Consider the following 13,192-nt stretch of genomic DNA (forward strand, 5'->3'; position numbering starts at 1 on the left):
TGTCGTTGACATAATAAATTCGATGAGACATGTTTTTCACGTAAAGGGAAAAAGCCAAGCAGCATTCGCAATTCAGAACCGAAAGGTGAACAGGATTGGTGAGTAGGAACAGGGTTTTTAGCGTAGTGTGTGCATTAGTCTACTAGAGCCTGAATCTTTTAAGAGAACTTACAGGACATTAACTACCGTGATTAGCTATTCCCTATATTCCTAATAAATATTCAGATCGTTCCCACAATGCAACAAAAGTGACTCTACGACACTACTGGCTAAAGTTGTAACTAACTGCATCGTCTGCTACTGGCAATAGCTAAGCGTATCATTGGCTAATTCTATCAGACTCAGGCGCTCTGAATGATTTGATTCGTTCTTGCTTTTAGTAGTTCGTAGTACTCAACTTCCTTGAGTGGCGGCGCCACAGTTTCAGCGGAAAGAGCAGCTGAAACCTCGTATCCTATATTATTACTTTGTGTTACAGGATGTGTTAATAGAGCATATAATTACCAAGACATGGTATTCATGCTAAAGACAGAGGACTAGGGACTCAGAGACATGGTATTAATAGTTTTGGCCGGCTAGGTTTCCAGACCTTACTGCTGCAACTGTTTCTGTCCTGGAATGGTTCATTCCCGTTGTGCCTACTTCCCGTTCTGCCTACAGACCCTCCAGCACTTTAAAGAAAATATTTTTAATTATCTTATCTCTAGGCAGAACGGTAATTCCCGTTGTGCCTACTTCCCGTTCTGCCTACTCTTTCGAGACGGGGAATTCTGTGCAGGGAGGGATCTTTTCTAGGGATTTTTTCTTTAGTAATTCTAATAGATTCTGTAAAAACAACCACCACCTCTACAAGTTTCATCATACATGGAAAATTGGTTGACTCAGTTGCAAGAATGTTAGACATTGTATGTGAAACAAACATTAAAAAAAAAAAAAAAAAAAAAAAAAAAAAGATCTAATATCAAGCAATTTCAGAACAAAATTTTATTTGGGTTTCCAGTAGTTTACCTCCAGCATGCTAAGACTTGCAGTACTAAAAAATGCCACAGTTCACATCCCCAAGACATGTCTGGCCAACTATTAAACAAACAACGCAAGAGGATGCATAAGGCGGCCTTTAAAAAGAGTGTTTGTCTCCATCATATCTCTTTCCTCAAATTGATTGATTCAGTTGCCAGTAACCCGTTTGACATTGTATCTGAAACGAACACGAAACAGACTTACTTCACACGAAACACGAAACGAACACGAAACAGAAGACAAATCAGCTGATAAGGTGATGCCGAAAAAGTAATTTTAATGTAGGAGACTAAGACCCTTTCTTAAGGGCCCCCTTATGCATCCTGTTGCATTAGCCCTATTTGTTTAATATATGGCCATCAAACATGTCTTAAGGATGTGAACTGTCAGTAGTATTTACGTTAGTATTTACATTGACAGTATAAATGAAATGAAATGAAATTTTTAAGTTTTACGTCCTACGGTAATGCTGGCTAGGCTAAAGGAGACGGCGATGATGAGAAATGAATGAAATAGTGGAAAGTAGGAGAAAACGGTAGAACACCGAGAAAACCAACGCACACGGTGTTTGTCCACCACAAAGCTCACCTGGCTCGAGCTGGGATCGAACCATGGACCCCATGCACCAGAGGTGAACGCTCTACCCCTGAGCCATTGCGGTCCCATTTTTTTCTTTTTTTACAATATAAGTACGACATATTGCGTGTAATACAGAATCATGTATAGAGGACAAAGCACCTGATCATATATAGAGGTGATGCCGGAAAAAGATCTGTGATGTAGAAGACAAAGGCTTTTTTTAGAAAAAGAAAAGAGACCGAATTATGCATCTTCTTGCATTGTTTGTTTAATATATGGCCAAATATATTTTGAGGATGTGAACTGTAGCACCTATTACGTACTGCGAGCCTTAGAATGTTGGAGATGAACTACTGGAAAACTGAATAAAATTTTGTTGTGAAATGACTTGATATTAGACCGAAATAAGTTTATTTTCTTGTAACTGAATCAATTAATTTTCCATTTCTCTGTAAGTATTAAAAAAACACATCGTGAATAACGCTGCTAATAACAAAACTGTACCTAGTCATTTTTTCTGAGAAGAGCAAGTAAGATAACATTTAAAATATATGATGAAATTTAAAGGAATAGTTATTCTTCTTACAGAATCTATTAGAATTACTAAAGAAAAAATCCCTAGAAAAGATCCCTCCCTGCACAGAATTCCCCGTCTCGAAAGAGTAGGCAGAACGGGAAGTAGGCACAACGGGAATTATTCTCTATTCCATCAATACATGTGCAGTTTGTATATAAAGGATGCCGCCTTCTATGTGTGGGGGCTAGTGCCATAAATAAGTCATCGTCCGCGAGAACTTGTGGAAAACACCCCCGATAACTAAATGGCCAACCAGAACCCTCATTTCCAGCATTTGACAACCGCTCGTCAAGTCCACGTGGAGTACTTAGTTGCCACAGTTCCAAACGCTGTCCTTTCAGCAGTGATTAGAAGATTGCTGTTCAACATATATAGTTTCTTATATAGCAAAATGTGGAGGCCTGACATCTGTTTCACATTAGTGATAGTATTGGGAGTGGAAGTAAGAGACACGAGACACAGTGGGTGCTGCGACATTGCAACCCCGCAAATGCGGTCAAAAGAGGGATAGGGGGAGGAAGAGATACTGCTGTAAAATCCAGCAGGGGAAGTTCAAACAATTTGCCGAACTGCACATCTAAAGATGGAATAAACAATACCGTTCTGCCTACAGATAAGATCATTAAAAATATTTTCTACAAAGTGCTGGAGGGCCTGTAGGCATAACGGGAAGTAGGCACAACGGGAAGACACCCCTGGTACCACTACTACTTCTGGGTAATGAAGAAAACGAAAACATCTGAGATTAGAGTAAAATCAGACCCCTCTATACTTCGATTAAGGATGAATTTAGTCATCTCTTTAATGTTTTTCGTGCAGCAAGTGGAGGATACATAACAGCGTTTGTAACACCGCATGTGATGGTTTTATTATTTTACGCCTGCCGAAAAAAGAACCAACCTCATGTGTTTCAGCTTCTCTTCCGAAGTGTTTCTTGAATAGGCGAGATGTGCGGTTCCTTTCGTTCTTCGGAGAAGGAAAAGAAAGAAGAGAAGTATTCGATAGCTACAAAAGCTATCACGTAGAATATTACTTTTAGATTAGTTTTTTCTTTTCTTTTCTTTCTTTCTTTTTTTGTACTATAATCATGTATAGGAAACTGTAGCTAGGAAGTGATCAGTGAGATTCATCATCAGTGAGAAACGGCCAGTTGTATGTTTGTATATGTTTAAAAAATAAAAGGTAAAAAAGTTATCCCCGAAGAAAAATCTCCCTTAGTATTCTGGCTACGGGCTTATTAGAGAACCTGAAATTACGTGTGGGAGTCGTTGGCAAGAGGATCAGGCCCGTAGGCAGCCCAAAAATGTAGGAGGGCCGGTAGAAGTTAGGGGGGCCCGACCCAACCATATTATAGTTCAACATCATATTATAGGTCATTTGCAAGGCTACCGTGAATATTTTAGGGGGGCAGTGAAAATTTACGGAGGCCCGGCCCCCCGTGTATACGGGCCTGAAGAGGATGTGGTAAAAGGAAGGTCGTGATATGAAGCAGGTTGAGAAACCCTGTTCTAGACCACCAATATTGAAACCGGAAATGATAGATTTGTACCACTTCCGGTTTGAATAAAAAGAGATAAAAACGTTTGAAAAACGGTATCTGTTCCTATGACGCTGAATACATATAAGGAAACCATCTCTCACTACCTCTTAGCCGTTTTTGGTCTACAAAAATCAATATTGAATCTGGAAATGGTTTAATCTACCACTTCCGGTTTTACTGTGGGTATAAGGTCGCAGGTTTTAATAAAGATAATGTATTGTATAGAAACCGCTTCTCAGTTCACCATCTTTTGCTCAATCGTGATCAATATTGAAACCGGACATGGTAACTTCTACCACTTCCAGTTTGAATAAAATATCAAGAGAAGAGATGGAACCTCTTTCGTTGAGCACTGAATCCATAACATGAAACCACTTCCCGCTACCGTTTTTGCTCTGACACTCTTTTTGGCAGAAGCAGGCCCGCAACCAGAGGGGCTAAACTTTTCGTGGCCCCTCCAGACCTTAACACAAAATGATATTATTAAGAGTCTTCATCCCGGCGAAATTAAAATACCGCTAATTGTACAGTAATTATGTGATATCTTCAAACAGATAAAAGATAATTGAAATATGGAACAAGAGCGCCCTAGACAATATTATTTTGCGTGAGGTACCGTTTTCACAAGTCACCTAACGGCTTTCCATTTTCAGCTGTTTAGAAACGCGAAAATAAATGCCGATTTTCAAAATGGCTCGAAATCGAAAGCAGATGAGTCGTGATAACGGTATCTCATGTAAAATAATATTGTCTAGGGTGCTCTTGTACCACATTTCGATTATCTTTTATCTATTTGAAGATATCACATAATTACTGTAAAATTAGCGGTATTTTAATTTCGCTGGGATGAAGACTCTTAATACAAAAAACACAATTTAGCTATTTGTAAGAGAATTTTCAATGACTTGCCCCCTAACATATTCATGGCCCCCCAGACCTCTGTGGCTGGTTGCGGGCCTGGTCAGCAGACGGGCGAACGACTTATATCCATTCTATAAGATTTCCGATACTTGTGCATAGCATAGTTTAGAAGTCGAAAATATTTTGAATACTAGATTGAATTTCGCTAATATTAGGAATGGGAAGAAAGTATTTATATATTGATATGTAAGTTCAGTATCAGCAACAAGGGCGCCCATGTTGTGATTTCCAAGGGGGGGAGCTAGTATTAGCGAAGTTTCAAAAATAGTTTCAAATTTTCATGTAACTAATGTAAAAATTCTATTGGATTTTCGACATTCTGAAGTACAATTTCCTCTAGGGGGGCGAGCGCCCCACCTTGCCCCCCCCCTGATGGGCGTCCTTGATCAGCAATGATTTTTAGTATTGACAGGAAATTATTCATCTGCGTGCATACAACTCGTAAGATGGCAGAAAATAAAGAACAACTTTTCTGGTGAATAATTTACGTATTATGGCTTCTTTTATTCATTTCCACATTCCTTATTTTTTGTGATTTGTTTTCATTATTAACCCTATGAAATATAAATTTCGTGAGCTTTCCTTTCTTCCTGGAATTTTCTAGATGATTTAAAGTCTCACTATTTTACAAGTATTTAGCAGGGTAAAAATTGTATATACAAGACTCACTTTATTCTGTATAAGTTTTTAAGCACATATAAATATAGGTGGCTATTAAGGTAACAATGGTCAAAAGTAGTAACGTTATATAGCTTACGTTCGAAGACACTACATGCTCAGTATTTGTTTGGCGCTCAGTGAATCTGTAAATATGGAAACATGTCATCGTTAGTGTGGTGAAATACCTTCATTTGAAAGGGCTCAGTCCAACCAATGTCAAAGCTGAGCTAGATTCTACTCCAGGCAGGGGGGGAGTTTAAACGAGGCTGTGAGAGCTGCAAAAATCGAATATCGCAGTGGCTGACCAAAGTGGTGAAAACGCGAAATATGAAGGAAATCCACAAAATGGTATTGGGATGACCGTCGATTGAAAGGGTGCGAGCTAACAAACATGGTAGGCATTTCAGAAAGTACTGTACGTCGCATATTGGCTGAAAATTTGGACATGAGAAGATTGTGCGCGAGATGGGTGCCGCGTTTGCTCACAATGGAACACAAACAGTGTCGTGAGAATGTTTTAATCGAGTGTTTGGTAATGTTTCACAGCAGTAAAGCCGAATTTTTGCGTCAATTGATAACTATGGAAGAAACATAGGTCCGAAGCAGTCAAAACAATGGGCTGAAAGGGAAGAATCGACTCCAAGGAAGGCGAAGACAGTTCAATCTGATGGAAAGATTATAGCGTTAGTTTTTTGGAATGCGCATGCGATATTTTCATTGTATTCAAAAAGGAAAAAAAAATCAACAGCGAGTATTGTGGAAACATACAGCAGCGTTTGAGTGATGAAATCAAGAAAAAAAAAAAAAACCCACATTTGACGGAAAAGACATTATTGTTTCATGAAGACAATGATGCACCCGTTCACACATCCGTCATCGCGATGGCCAAAATCAATAAGGTAAAGTTCGAATTGCTTTCTCACGCACCTTGTTCGCCAGATTTAGCCCCCTCGGTTTATTTTCTTTTTCCAAATTTGAAAAAAAAACCGGCTTGGTAGTAAGAGATTTGCTAACAATGAAGAGGTGGAAAAATCTTTGACTTTTACGTCCCACGGCTATGCCGGTTAGGCTAAAGGAGACGGTGATTATGAGAAATGAATGAAATGGTGGAATGAAGAAAGTGGGAGAACCCCGAGAAAACCCACGCACACGGTGCTTGTCCACCACAAAGTTCACTTGGAGGGGGCTGGCATCGAACCCGGGACCCCAAGCACCAGAGGTGAACGCTCTATTACTGAGCCACCGTGGCCCCAATGAAGAGGTGGAGTCTGCGGTTTATGGCTATTTTGAGGAACTCGACGGTTCACACTATAAATAGGGTATCGAAGCTATTAAACATTGCTAAGAATATGTTGAGAAATAAAGATAGCTTTTCCCAAATTTCTTGTAAAAAAAATAATGAAATGAAATCTTAAGTTTTTACGTTCCACAGTTATGCTGGTAGGCCCAAGGAGACAGTGATAATGAGAAATCAATGAAATGGTGGAATGAAGAAAGTGGTAGGAAACTGGAAAAGCCCCCGAGATAACCCACGCACACGGTGTTTGTCCATAACAAGGCTCACTTGGCGTGAGCTGGGATCGAACCAAGGACCCCATGCACAAGAGCCATCTACCACTAGCCACCCGCGTCCCGCCAAATTTGTCGTGTTTCCTTTGTTAGGTCAGGTACACTCATGTCCAAAATTATTGTCGCATGTCTATAAATATGTTGTTGTAGGAATATAATTTGATAACGAATTCGCCCGGTATTTCTTATAATGTTAGTAGTGTATAATCGGCAAAGACATGTATGTGGCAAATTTCATGTCAAAAGAGCAGTAAATACAAACAATAAAACGAAAATAAAACTTTCTTGTCCATTTAGTAATATTTTGTTTTACCCATTTTAATTTTCGTATTTGTAATTCTTTTCCTATGAAATCTACCACAAATATACATTTCCCGATTGTACACATAGTATCAGTATTAAAAGTACCCTGCAAAATCATTATCAAGTTATATTCTTACAAGAAGGCAGTTATAGATATGCGACAATCATTTTGGACATGAGTGTACTTTTGGGAGTACTCTCATGCAATAAAGTTTCTAAAATCTCATCGAATACAATTTGAGAATTTTGAAGTAACCACGCAATAATATTGATATAAAGAGACAATAATTTCTCAGTCACAGCAGCTGTTCGAAATACAGGAAGTTGATCAATTTATATTTGATTAACTTGCGAATGCTGATATCATTTGTGTATTTGATACAGAATCACGAAACCGGCGTCATTATCAGTGTGTTATCTTAGCTTGGAGATGAGGAACTGAACCTGTAGATTAACGTGGGATCCCAACTACATAAGCCCCCACCGGGAATCAAACCCAGGTCGTCTCCTGCACCGGAGGCTTGTACTACGAAAGTTGCTATGTAGCGTGGCATTCAGGCCACAGATGTGTATTGAGGATGTTAGATTACGTGCTATTATATCATATGAAATTGAGTTGGGGAAAAATTGAGCGGTTTTCAAAAATACGATACGTCTGCGTATTTTCTCTTTTAGATCTCTCATCCAGTGGAATATTAGGAGTAAAATATTCAGTGTAGTGGACATATGGATATAAGAGTCTTGAGTTCATTTCTCTACCGAATCTTCCGACTAGGAGAAGAAGAGAATATTTATATATATATACGTATATGTGAATGTCTGTAGATTATGGGATTTGAGAAAATGGACCTAACGTATAACTCACTCGATCTGTCCCTAACACATGGGATCTTTCGTGTGTGCAGGAATATGTATATGTGTGTGTGTGTGTGTGTGCGACGGCATTGCCATATCATATTTATCAGAAGATGCAGGGAACCACTGCGAATGGTTTTTGGTAGATGGTTGAGGCAGTTTGTGTCTTTGGGACTTACCAGGGTTGCTAACGGCTATATTGAAAATTATCACACTTGTTAAAACGGAAGCGAAATTCTACATATCAACACGATTGGACAAGATGTAAAGGGCCGCAAGTTACGAATCGAGTTGATTGATGTGGGTGGTATTCTAACCAACTATTTCCGGTTTTAACGTTGATCACTATAGAGCAAAAACATAATAGAAGGCAAGAAGCAGTTTTCTGCAATCGATTAAGCGTCCCGCAAATATATTTCATTTTTTATCCTGAACTCTATATTAAAACCGGAAATGGTGGAAATACACTACAATTTCCGGTTTCAATATTCATTTACTTAGAGCAAAAACTGTAGGCGGTAAGGAGAAGCGTTTCGAATCGATTTAGCGTTCTAAGAATAGGTTCCACCTTCTCTCTTAACGCTCTATTCAAACCGGAAGTGGAAGAACTCAACCACTTCCGGTTTTAACATTGATCGTTATAGAGTAAAAATGTAACATATATCAGGAAGCAATGTTTTTGAATCGATTCAGTGTTCTAAGAATAGATACAGTCTTGTCTCTTAACACTCTATTCAAACCGGAAGTAGCAGAAATCAACCACTTCCGGTTTCAACGTTGAACGCTGTAGTGTAAAAACGGTAATAGATAAGGTGAAGCGGTTTTCTACAATGAATTAAGTATCCCAAGAATATACTTTACTTCCACTCTATAAACTCTTTACTAAAACCGGAAGTGGATGAAATCTATTACAACTTCTGGATTCAGTGTTAGTTAAGAAAATATTAGGTCATATAAACTAGACTCCTTCACTTTCTTTAATGTACACGTGGCGCTGTTACTTGTTAAGACTTCTGAAACAATCCTATTGGTTGGTTAGTTTGAAGATTAATGTTACTTTTCAGCTCCAAGATTATATGAGGCAAGAGGTCCGATCCGCTTCTTGAGTTTGTGTCCGGGATCATTATATCCACCAGGAATTGAACGTAGGGCCACACATATACACATACACACACACACACACACAAAGCGTGCGGCTTAGCTACTTGTTTTTTACCTACCTTGCCTGACGAACTTATCACTTAACACCACAGTAACCACTGCCAGACACAGCCTACGTATCGTTAGTGTTACCATCTCATAAATCTTACGTTTTGCCAACTACATGCGCCTACATTATTTTGATAACTATCTGTGTAGCGGAATAAGATACCATAAAATTTATTACAATATTTGCGACGTCCGTCAAGCTGGCCCGCACAAATTTCATATTCAAACTAAAACAGTGCCAAAAATTTGTACCCAATATGTACCAATTTGTACCACTAAAATTAGAATTTGTACCCCCACCAATTTTGAAAAAATTGAATTTCTGATGGCGGGCCAGCTTGATGTCAAGCTGGCACGCACAATTTATTTTTCTTTCCAATTCGAACAAAAATGATACGAAAAATTTGTACCCAATATGTACCAATTTGTACCACTAAAATTAGAATTTGTACCCACACCAATTTCGAAAAAAAATGAACTTTTGATGGCGGGCCAGCTTGACATCAAGCTGGCCCGCACAATTTATTTTTCTTTCCAATTCGAACAAAAAGATACCAAAAATTTGTACCCAATATGTACCAATTTGTACCACTAAAATTAGAATTTGTACCCCACCAATTTCGAAAAAAATCAATTTTTGATGGCGGGCCAGGTTGATGTCAAGCTGGCACGCACAATTTATTTTTCTTTCCAATTCGAACAAAAACGATACGAATAATTTGTACCCAATATGTACCAATTTGTACCACTAAAATTAGAATTTGTACCCCCACCAGTTTCGAAAAATTTGAATTTTTGATGGCGGGCCAGCTTCACGTCAAGCTGGCTGCACAATTTGTTTTTCTTTCCAATTCGAACAAAAACGGTACCAAAAATTTGTACCCAATTTGTACCACTAAAATTAGAATTTGTACTCCCACCAATTTCGAAAAAAATGAATTTTTGGTGGCGGACCAGCTTGACGTCAAGATGGCCCGCACAATTTATTTTTCTTTCCAATTCAAAAAAAAAAAAAAAAACGGCACCAAAAATTTGTACCCAATATGTACCAATTTGTACCACTAAAATTAGAATTTGTACCCCCACCAATTTCGAAAAAAAAAAAATGAACTTCTGATGGCGGGCCAGCTTGACGTCAAGCTGGCCCCCACAATTTATTTTGCTTTCCAATTCGAACAAGAACGTTACCAAAAATTTGTACCCAATATGTAACAATATATACCACCAAAATTAGAATTTGTACCCCTACCGATTTCGAAAATATGAATTTTTGATGGTGGGCCAGCTTGACGTCAATCTGCCCTGCTCAACACATTTTTCTTTCCAATTCGAATGAAAACTGTACCAAAAATTTGTATCCAACATGTACCAATTTGTACCACGAAAAGTAGAATTTGTTCCTCCACCCATTTCGAGAAATTTGGATTTATGTAATTTTTAAAACTATACCTTATCTTGGACAAACCAGGAGGTAGTGAACAGTACCGAAAGTACAGTGAACAGTCCAGTTCGAAAAGCCCCCCGAAACAAAATCGTAAATACGCCACTGGCCTTGATAATCGTTACAGTCGATCTTGTCGCCTTTCTTGTGAAGCGGAACAATGATTGATTCGTGGTGGCTGAAATCGTATGCGTGGGTTTTCTCGGGATTGTCTCGTTTTTTCCTTGTTTCTCATTCCACCATTTCTTTCATCATTCACTTACAATTTCATCCGTCTCCTTTAGCACTTAGCTTGCATAAACGTGGAACTTGAAGCTCAAGAGTTCATTTAATTTTTTCGATGATTGATCCCTTCTAATCTTGTGGCAATTCCTCCCTTTTTCCAGACGAGGAAAATGAGTTTCTGTAACTCGTCTCACAATTCCCCCCCCAGCTAAAATTAATGCGGAAGGAATTTCGTCTACACCCAGAGTATTGTTTCCATTCTTTAATCAATCTGTTTAGTAGTTTAGACGTGGTAGATGTATTTTCTTTCTTTTTGTTCCTGATTGGCCTTATAATAGAGCGAAATTATTATTTTTAACTTAGTTATTTTCCCAAGTTAAATGATACGTTCAATAGAACATGCGAAGTTATGCGCAGAATACATAATTATTAGTAGTACAGACACCAGTCTATGTAAGAACATTCGGACATACTAACAGACACTCAGCAGTGTTTATTTCAGAAAATAATGTTCGGGGGGGAGGCTCAACAGTATTCGGAGGAACACTTATTATTTTCACATGGTACTGTTCTATTTATTATTATATTATAGACGTATTATTCTGGTCTCCTCCGGAGGCACTCACAGAGCTCCGGGGTCCAAATGCCTCTAAAAACATGTCTGGAAAACTGTCAGCCACTAAAAACATATCAGAGTTCCGGGGGACACTAAGTATCTAGTTAAAATTATTACAACTATTGTAGATACACTTTAGGTTTTAATTACGGTTAAATGCAGGCCCCTGACAAAATCCGGCCCTCGAAACCATTTCGTCATTTCGGTACATATTCGGTACAAATTTTTGGTGCCCTTTTTGTTCGAATTGAAAAAAAAATAAATTGTGCGGGCCAGCTTAACGTCAAGCTGACTCACCATCAGAAATTCACTTTTTCGAAATTGGGGGGTACAAATTCTAATTTTAGTGGTACAAATTCGTACATATTGGGTACAAATTTTTGGTTTTGTATTTGTTCGAATTGGAAAGAAAAATAAATTGTGCAGGCCAGCTTGACATCAAGCTGACTCACCATCAGAAATTCACTTTTTCGAAATTGGGGGGTACAAATTCTAATTTTAGTGGTACAAATTTGTACATATTGGGTACAAATTTTTCGTATCTTTTTGTTCGAATTGGAAACAAAAATAAATTGTGCGGGTCAGCTTGACGTCAAGCTGGCCCGCCATCAAAAGTTCAATTTTTTCGAAATTGGTGTGGGTACAAATTCTAATTTTAGTGGTACAAATTGGTACATATTGGGTACAAATTTTCCGTATCGTTTTTGTTCGAATTGGAAAGAAAAACAAATTGTGCGGGCCAGCTTGACGTCAAGCTGGTCCGCCATCAGAAATTCAATTTTTTCGAAATTGGTGGGGGTACAAATTCTAATTTTAGTGGTACAAATTTGTACATATTGGGTACAAATTTTTGGTATCTTTTTGTTCGAATTGGAAACAAAAATAAATAGTGCGGGTCAGCTTGACGTCAAGCTGGCCCGCCATCAAAAGTTCAATTTTTTCGAAATTGGTGTGGGTACAAATTCTAATTTTAGTGGTACAAATTGGTACATATTGGGTACAAATTTTTGGTACTGTTTTAGTTTGAATATGAAATTTGTGCGGGCCAGCTTGACGGACGTTATTTGCGTTATAGTATCCGACACAAAAATCCAGTAATACATCATAACTTGCTGATCTTTTATAAAGCAAACGCAAATGAAGTTTTACTTTGCAAACTGAGTATGAAATTATGCTTTGTTCTTTTGGAATATTGAAATAACTTAGAACTTGTATACGCTAAGTAAAATCTATCATTTGTTCCACAATAGAACACAGCTCTTGACATATAGTTATTCAGGAAGAGTTTCGATATAGTTAGATATAGTAACGATTAGCATTGATAGGTTCTATCGTAGAAGCAGTTCCGAAACGAAAATACTCTATATATAGTATAGCTAGTGCTTGTAACTAGTGCCGTAGGTGGCAAGTGGTTTAAACTCTGCATAGTTGCCAACTCCATGTATTAAAATTACCGGACTGCAACAGACCAAACTCTAGAAATACCGACCTTGTAAACGTAGTTGCTGATCCTCCTTGTATAAAGGTAACCAAGAAAGTTCTGTCGCTTTTTCACCCACCACTTTCGAACTTCGATATGCCACCTAAGACATACCTGGAAGATAAAAAAATAGTCCCCCATCAGCATCAATGACCTTCTGCCAACATTCTGGAAGGCCATTGATTCCAGCGCGGTAG

Source organism: Thermobia domestica, chromosome 4 (assembly GCF_964235325.1).
Source record: "Thermobia domestica chromosome 4, izTheDome1.hap1.1, whole genome shotgun sequence".
In the NCBI taxonomy this organism is placed as follows: domain Eukaryota; kingdom Metazoa; phylum Arthropoda; class Insecta; order Zygentoma; family Lepismatidae; genus Thermobia; species Thermobia domestica.